The sequence below is a fragment of the Choloepus didactylus genome, chromosome 20 (assembly GCF_015220235.1).
Source record: "Choloepus didactylus isolate mChoDid1 chromosome 20, mChoDid1.pri, whole genome shotgun sequence".
NCBI classification, from domain to species: domain Eukaryota; kingdom Metazoa; phylum Chordata; class Mammalia; order Pilosa; family Megalonychidae; genus Choloepus; species Choloepus didactylus.
In genome coordinates this window covers 7,610,266-7,618,568 of record NC_051326.1, presented here as the reverse complement: position 1 = coordinate 7,618,568, position 8,303 = coordinate 7,610,266, and the positions used below count along the sequence as shown (strand labels likewise).

Sequence of the window (8,303 nt, the reverse complement as noted above, 5' to 3'; positions counted from 1 at the left end):
GTGAGACCATACAATATTTGTCCTTAAATGTCTGACTTATTTCACTCAATATAGTGTCCTCAAGGTTTCTTCATCAACACTTTTTTTTGTTTGTTTTTTGTTTTTGTTTTTAAGACAGTTTTGTTCACCCACCATATGTTCCATCCTAAGTAAACAATCAATGGTTCCCTGTATAATCATGTATTTATGCATTCACCACGATCACTCCTATCTGTATAAGGGCATCTCCGTTTCTTCTACAAGGAAGTAGGAAGAGTCAAAGAAGGTAGAGAGACAAAAGAAAAAGAAAAAGAAAGAAAAAAAGACAGCTAAAAAGCAACAAAAGGAAAGAAAGAATTTAACTAAAATACAATAAAAGAGTTAGACAATATCACCAATGCCAAGAGTCCCATACTCCCTTATATACCCCTCTTAAAGGCATTTAGCTTTGGTATATTGCCTTTGTTATAATAAAGGAAGCATAATACAATGTTTCTGTTAACTATACTCTCTAGTTTGCATTGATTATATTTTTCCCCAATACCATCCCATTTTTAACACCTTGCAAAATTGACATTCATTTGTTCTCCCTCATATAAAAACATATTTGTACGTTTTATCACATTTTTTGAGCACTCTAGGTTTCACAAAGTTATACAGTCCCAGTCTTTATCTTTCCTCTTTCCTTCTGGAGTCCCACATGCTCCTAACTTTCCTCTTTCAACCATACTCACAGTCATCTTTGTTCAGTGTACTTACATTGTTGAGCAACCATCACCCAAAATTGTATTCCAAACCTCTCACTCTTGTCTTTTCCTATCTGTCTGTAGTGCTCCCTTTAGTATTTCCTCTAGAACAGGTATCTTGTTCACAAACTCTCTCACTGTCTATTTGTCAGAGAATATTTTAAACTCTCTGTCATATTTGAAGGACAGTTTTGCCAGGTATAGGATTCTTGGTTGGCAGCTTTTCTCTTTCGGTATCTTAAATATATCACACATCTTCCTTCTTGCCTCCGTGGTTTCTGCTGAGAAATCTGCCCATAGTCTTATCAAACTTCCCTTGTATGTGATAGATCGCTTTTCTCTTGCTGCTCTCAGGATTCTCTCTTTGTCTTTGACATTTGATAATCTGATTATTAAGTATTTTGGCATAGGTCTATTCAGATCTATTCTGTTGGGGGTACACTGCCCTTCTTGGATCTGTAATTTTATGTCTTTCATAAGAGATGGAAAATTTTCATTGATTATTTCCTCTATTATTGCTTCTGCCCCTTTTCCCTTCTCTTCTCAGTCTGGGACATCCATGACACATACATTCATGTGCTTCATGTTGTCATTTCAATTCCCTGAGACATTGCTCATATTTTTCCATTCTTTTTCCTATGTTTTCTTTTGTGTGTAGGATTTCAGGTGTCTTTTTCTCCAGTTCCTGAGTGTTTTCTTCTACCTCTTGAAATCTGCTGCTCTATGTCTTGTGCTGGTTTGAATGTATTATGTCCCCCAGAAAAAGCCATATTCTTTGATGTAATCTTGTGGGGCAGACATATTAGTGGGGATTAAGTTGGAACATTTGGATTAGGTTGTTTGCATGGAAATGTGCCCCACCCAACTGTAGGTGATAACTCTGATGAGATATTTCCATGGAGGAGTGGCCCCACCCATTCAGGGTGGGCCTTGATCAGTGGAGCTATGTAAATGAGCTGATGGGCAGAGGGAACTCAATGCAGCTGTGAGTGACATTTTGAAGAGGAGCTACAGCCAAGAGGGACACTTTGAAGAAAGCACAGGAGATGCAGATGAGAGACATTTTGAAGATGGCCGTTGAAAGCAGACTCTTGCTCCGGGGAAGCTAAGAGAGGACAAACATCTCAAGTGCAACTAAGAGTGACATTTTTGAGGAACTGCAGCCTAGAGAGAAACGTCCTTGGAGAAAGCCATTTTGAAACCAGAACTTTGGAGCAGACGCCAGCCACGTGCCTTCCCAGCTAACAGAGGTTTTCCGGACACCACTGGCCATCCTCCAGTGAAGGTACCCGATTGTTGATGCATTACCTTGGACACTTTATGGCCTTAAAACTGTAACTGTATAACCAAGTAAACCCCCTTTATAAAAGCTAATCCATTTCTGGTGTTTTGCATTCCAGCAGCATTAGCAAACTAGAACATGTCTCCATTGTGTTTTTCATCTCTTCTGTTGTGCCTTTCATTTCCATAGATTCTGCCAGTTGTTTTTTCAAACTTTCGATTTCCACCTTATATTTACCCAGTTTTCTTTATATCCTTCATTTCTTTTGCCCTATCTTCCCTGAACTCATTGACTTGGCTTTTGAATTGATTTAGCATATTTCTTTGAAAATCTTTAATTAATTATTTAATTAGAGTAATACAATATCTCGACTGTATCTTAGTTGATGTGTAAGTTTGTTCCTTTGACTGGGCCATATCTTTGTTTTTCCTAGTGTAATTTGTAGTTTTCTGTTGTCCAGGCATCTGGTTTCCTTGGTTACCCCAATCAGATTTTCCCAGACCAGAACAGGCTCAGGTCTCAGAATGGGGTTATATTCAGTGTCAAGTTTCCCTGAGGGTGTGTCTTAGAAGATTGACAGGCTTTCCTATGAGGCCTCTAGCCACTGTGCTTTGCCTAACCTGCCCAGCAGGTGGTGTCTGTCAGCCTGTCGCCCCCAACTGATGTAAAGAGGTGTGGCCCCTTTAGTTCTCACCTCAGGTTGTTTCTGTTCGGGCTGTTTTCCCCCATGCCCTGGGGTCTGAGTTCTGAAGGGAAGGCCAGCACTAGAGCTGGGCCCCATCTCCTTCCTCTTAGGGAAGATACACCCCTCCTAGGGAGCTATCTTCTGCATTTGAGTTACTCCTTTGTCTCTCTGACTGTTAACTCCACCCCTGTCGTTGATCAGAGTGCTGCAAACTGACAAAGGCTGAGGCTCAACTCAGGTTGAGAGAGAGAAAAAGGGAAAGAAAGCCCCCTTTCTGAGCCAATCCACAGCCCCCCAGTTTTCTCCATCAGTCAGAGCACCCGGTCTTTTGGGCTCCATTTCCCAGGGCACAGGTGTTTTCTGGCTCTTTAAGGTCAGTCATCTCTACAAGCCTCCGTATTTTTCCTTCTTTTTTTTAATTAATTTTTTTTCCATCAACCCCACCTCCTTTCCACTGGGAGCGACCTCCATGTACTTTGCTGCTTGTTAGAGGTTTGTCTATGTTTATAGCTTGTATTCAGCAGTCCACATTTGTTACTTAAAACCCCAGATGGAGCCAGGCTGAGCTATATTTGCTTACTCCTAGAATGCTGCTTTCTCCCACAAGGAGGTCTTGCAGCTCAGCCTGCTGTGGGGGGAGAGGCCTTGCAGTGTGGTTCTGTAGTTTTTACTTACAGATTATATACTGTGATCTCAGCCATTCCACCCAATCCAGGTTTAGTGTATGATGCGTGGACAGTCATGATTGTCCCCCAGCAGTTGTTACAGATTATTTACTAGTTGTTCCTGTTTTTTTATTAGTTGCTACAGGGGACTAACTAAATTCCACACCTCTCTATGCTGCTATCTTGCCCCTCCCCTCTGGTATAGGTCTCATTGTGGTTTTGATTGGCATTTCCCTAATAGCTAGTAAAGTTGAGCATTTTTTCATGTGCTTTTTGGCTGTTTGTATGTCCTCTTTGGAGAAATGTCTATTGAAGTCTTTTGCCCATTTTTTAAATGGATTGTTCGTTTTTTTATTGTTGAGTTGCAGGATTTCTTTTTACATTCTGGATATTAAACCCTTAACAGAAATGTGGTTTCCAAATATTTTCTCTCATTGAGTAGGTTGTCTTTTCACTTTCGTGGAAAAGTCCTTTGGTATGTGGAAGTTTTTACTTTTGAGGAGATACCATTTATCTATTTTTTTTCTTTCATTGCTTGTGCTTTGGGTGTAAAGTCTAAGAAACCATTGCCTGACACAAGATCTTGAATATGCTCCCCTACTTCTTCTGGGAATTTTATAGTCCTGGCTCTTCTCTATAGGTCTTTGATTCAGTTGAGTTAATTTTTGTATATGGTGTGAGATGGAGTCCTCCTTTATCCTTTTACATATGGATATCCAATTTTCCCAGCACCATTTGTTGAAGAGACTACTCTTCCCCAACTGTGTGAACTTGGCAGACTTGTCACAAATCAAATTTGTGCCATAGCAGAAGTTGATAGTCATCAGCATGCTTGGGTTAAAGGAGAAGCCCCCACAAAATCCTCCACACACAGACATGGGGAGGAGCTGGGGATGATATCTGCCGAAATACTGAACGTGTTCCTCAAGATGCTGGCCACCAGCTTTTATGGCGTGAGGTCCTTCCTGATCACGGTTGTGAACAAGAGTGTGCTTACCAATTACAGATTTCCCTCCTCACAGTGTGTTGAACTTGGCCAGATGGTGGCCAAGTGGCCATTCTCTGGGTGGGAAAGGTGTTTGGAGTAGTCAAGTTTCCTGTCCTTGACAGAAGTGTACCTTGAAAAATGTACCTCTACTCCATTTTGGGAACCAAATCATGGACTGTTCAGCATAAAGATACTGGACTTGCCAATGTTTACAGTTCTGAGAAGGTTTTCCATAATGTTTGCAATGTTTGCTGAAGGAATTTTGCTCAAGAAGATGTTTTCTTGGGGCAGTAAGATGACTGTATTTGCAGTGGTTATGGGAACTTTTGTAGCTCTGACTTGGAATTTGATCTGGAAGGATATATGTTTGTTCTGATAAATGATGTCCTGAGAGCAGCAAATGGTCCATATGTAAAACAAAAATTAGATTCAAAGGAGCTAGGAAAATGGTCTACTTTATTACAGTGTACTGCTCATGATTCTGCCCACCCTGGCCATTGCCTGTTTCGCAGGAAGTGTACGAAAGGCAATCGACTTTGAAGGCTGGGCTGATACCCTTTCTTCTTCAGCTCGCCCTCTCCTGTGTGATGGGGTTTATCTTGATGTACGCCACAGCACTCTGCACCTAGTATAATTCTGCTCTCACAACTACAATAGTTGGCTGTATTAAGAATATATTTAAAAGTTATATTGGAATGTTCTTTGGTGGAGATTATATTTTCACATGGACAAATTTATTGGCTTAAATACCAGCATTGCTGGGAGCCTGGTGCATTCTTACATCACTTTCTCTGAAGAGCAGCTGAGCAGTCAGAGGCCGGTAACAAGCTGGACATGAAGGGAAAAGGAGCCAGATGACCAGAGGATTGCTTCAGCATACATAGGCCCAAGTTTTTGATCAACTTGGCACTCTGGCAGTTTTTATGTAGATGCTGACGTGTTTCGATTATGAAGGAAATACCATTCTTTTGTACTTGTACAATCTGAGGATTGCTTGCTGCCTTTTAAAATTTTGTCATGAGAAAAAAAATCAATTTGCCGTAAGTGTGAGGGTCTATTTCCTAACTCTCAATTCAAATCCATTGGTCAACATGTCTATCCTTATGCCAATACCCTGCTGTTTTAACTACTGTAGCTTTGTAATATGCTCTAAAGTCTGAAAGTGTGAGTTCTCCAGCTTTGTTCTTTTTTTTTTCCAAGATGTTTTTGGCTATTTAGGTCTCCTTACCCTTCCAAATAAATTTGATAATTGTTTTTTCCATTTCTGAAAAGTGGGCTGTTGGAGTTTTTATTGGGATTGCATTGAATCTGTAAATCATTTTGGGTTGAATTGAGATCTTAACAATATTTAGTCTTCAACCCATGAATATGAATGTCTTTCCATTTGTTGTCTTCTTTGACTTCTTTTAGTAATGCTTTGTAGTTTTCTGTGTACAAGTCCTTTACATCCTTGGCTAAGTTTAGTTCTAGATATTTGATTCTTTTAGTTGCTTTTGCAAATGGATTTTTTTCCCTTGATTTCTTCCTCAGACTGTTCATTACTAGTGTATAGAAATACTACTGATTTTTGCATGATTATTTTGTACTCTACCACTTTGCCTAATTCTTTTATTAGATCTAGTAGCTTTGTGGTAGATTTTTTTGGGACTTTCTAAATATAGGCTCATGTCATCTGCAAATGGTGAAAGTTTTTCTTTTTCTTTCAATTTGGATGTCTTTTATATCTTTTTCTTGCCAAACTAGTCTTGCTAGAACTTTCAGTATAATGTTGAAAAACATTGGTGACAGTGGGCCTCCTTGTCCTCTTCCAGATCTTAGAGGGAAAGCTTCAGTTTTTCACCACAGAGTATGACGTAGCTGTGGGTTTTTCATGTATACGGAAAGTTTCCTTCTACTCCTATTTTTTGAAATGTTTTTTATCAAGAAAGGATGCTGAAATTTGTCAAATGTCTTTTCTACATCAATAGAGATGATCATGTGTTTTTTCCCCTTCATTTTGTTAATTTGATGTATTACATTAATTGATTTTCTTATATTGAAACACCCTTGCATACCTGGGATAAAGCCCACTTTATCATGGTGTATGATTTTTTGATGTGCGATTGGATTTGATTTGAAAGTATTTTCTTGAGGATTTTTTCAACTGTATTCATAAGAGAAATTGGTTTGTAATTTTCTTCTATCTTTATCTTGCTTTGGTACTTAGTGTGATGTTGGCCTCATAGAATGAGTTAGGGAGTGTTCCCTCCTCTTCACACTTTTGGAAGAGTTTGAGCAGGCTTGGTATTGATTCTTCTTGGAATGATTGGTAGAATTCAACTGTGAAGCCATTTGGTTCCGGGCTTTTCTTTTTTGGGAGGTTTTTGTTTCGTTTTCGTTTTCGTTTATGTTTTTGTTTTTTTATTCCTGTTGGGAGGTTTTTTGATGACTGATTCAATCTCTCTACTTGTAATTGGTATGTTGAGGTTTTTTATTTCTTTTAGAGTCAGTGTAGGTTGTTTGTGGTTCTCAGAATTTGTCCATTTCATCTGGGTTGTCTAATTTGCTGGCATATAGTTGTTCATAGTATTCTCTTATAATCCTTTTTTATTTCTGTGGGGCCAGTGGTTGTGCTCTCCCTCTTGTTTCTGATTTTATTTATTTGCATCTTCCCTCCTTTTTTCTTTGTCAGTCTAACTAAGCGCTTGTTAATTTTATTGCTCTTCTCAAAGAGCCAATTTTTGGTTTTCTTAATTCTCTCTATTTTTTTTTACTTTCAATTTCATTTTTTTTCTGCTCTAAACTTTGTTATTTCTTTTCTTTTGCTTCCTTTGGGATTGATTTGCTGTTCTTTTACTATTTTCTCCAGGTTTGCAGTTAGGTCTTTGCTTTTAGTTTATTCTTCTTTTTTAACGTGTTTAGGCCTATAGTTTTCCTCTCAGCATTGCCTTCGCTACATCCCATGAGGTTTGATATGTTGTGTTTTCATTTTCATTCATCTCAAGATACTTACTGATTTCCCTTGTAATTTCTTCTTTGATCCACTGATTGTTTAAGAGAGTGTTATTTAACTTCAATATATTTGTGGATTTTCCAGTTTTCCAGCTGTTATTGATTTCCAGCTTCATTCCATTTTAGTAACAGAAGATGCTTTGTATAATTCCAACCTTTCTAAATTTTTGAGATTTGTTTTTTGACCCAACATGTGGTTTATCCTGGAGAATAATCCATGTGCATTTGAGAAGAATGTATATCCTGCTGTTTTGGGGTACAATGTTCTGTATATATCTTTTCGGTCTGTTTCATTTATCATTTTATTCAAGTACTTTGTTTCCTATCTATTGATGAGTGTGGTGTATTAAAGTCTCCAACTGTTATTGTAGAGGTGTCTATTTCTCCCTCCATTTTTGGCAGTTTTGCTTCCTATATTTGAGGCCCCATAGTTAGGTGCATAAATATTTATGATTGTTACTTCTTCTGGGTAAATTGCCCTTTTATTAATTTATAGTGCCCTTATTTGTCTCTTATAACATCTTTAGACTAAAAGTTTATTTTGCCCAATACTAGTATAGATACCCCACTTCTTTTCTGGTTACTATTTGCATAGGATATCTTCCTCCAACCTTTCACGTCATGATTTGTATCTTAGAGCAGCTAGTGCCGTGACGGCAAGTCCAGAGGCAGCAAATTCAACTGCCTGCTCTGGGGCGTTTGTCTTCCCAAAGCCCCTCATGCTGTGCTGGAGGAATCAGACCACCCACCTAGCCTCCCAGGTGCTTGGCTTTTACCTCTCTTCAGCCTATATTCATATGTTCATACCCAGCTTTATTTAGACAGCAAAGGAAACCTTTGGGTGTTTTATGGCACTTGTTTCATTCTGCCTGTTCAGGTGGTGAGTTGCCTGCTGGCCGTACCTCTCTCACCAGGTGAGGTGTTTGAGAAGCACTGCGGTCTCCTCCCTCTTCCCCTCTCCCAGCTC

The 8,303-nt window shown here is 39.0% G+C and overlaps 1 pseudogene; it reads left to right on the top strand.

Moving 5' to 3' along the window:
• The first annotated feature begins 4,080 nt into the window (after positions 1 to 4,080).
• On the top strand, positions 4,081 to 5,203 carry LOC119516403 (annotated as a pseudogene).
• Positions 5,204 to 8,303: the final 3,100 nt, after the last annotated feature.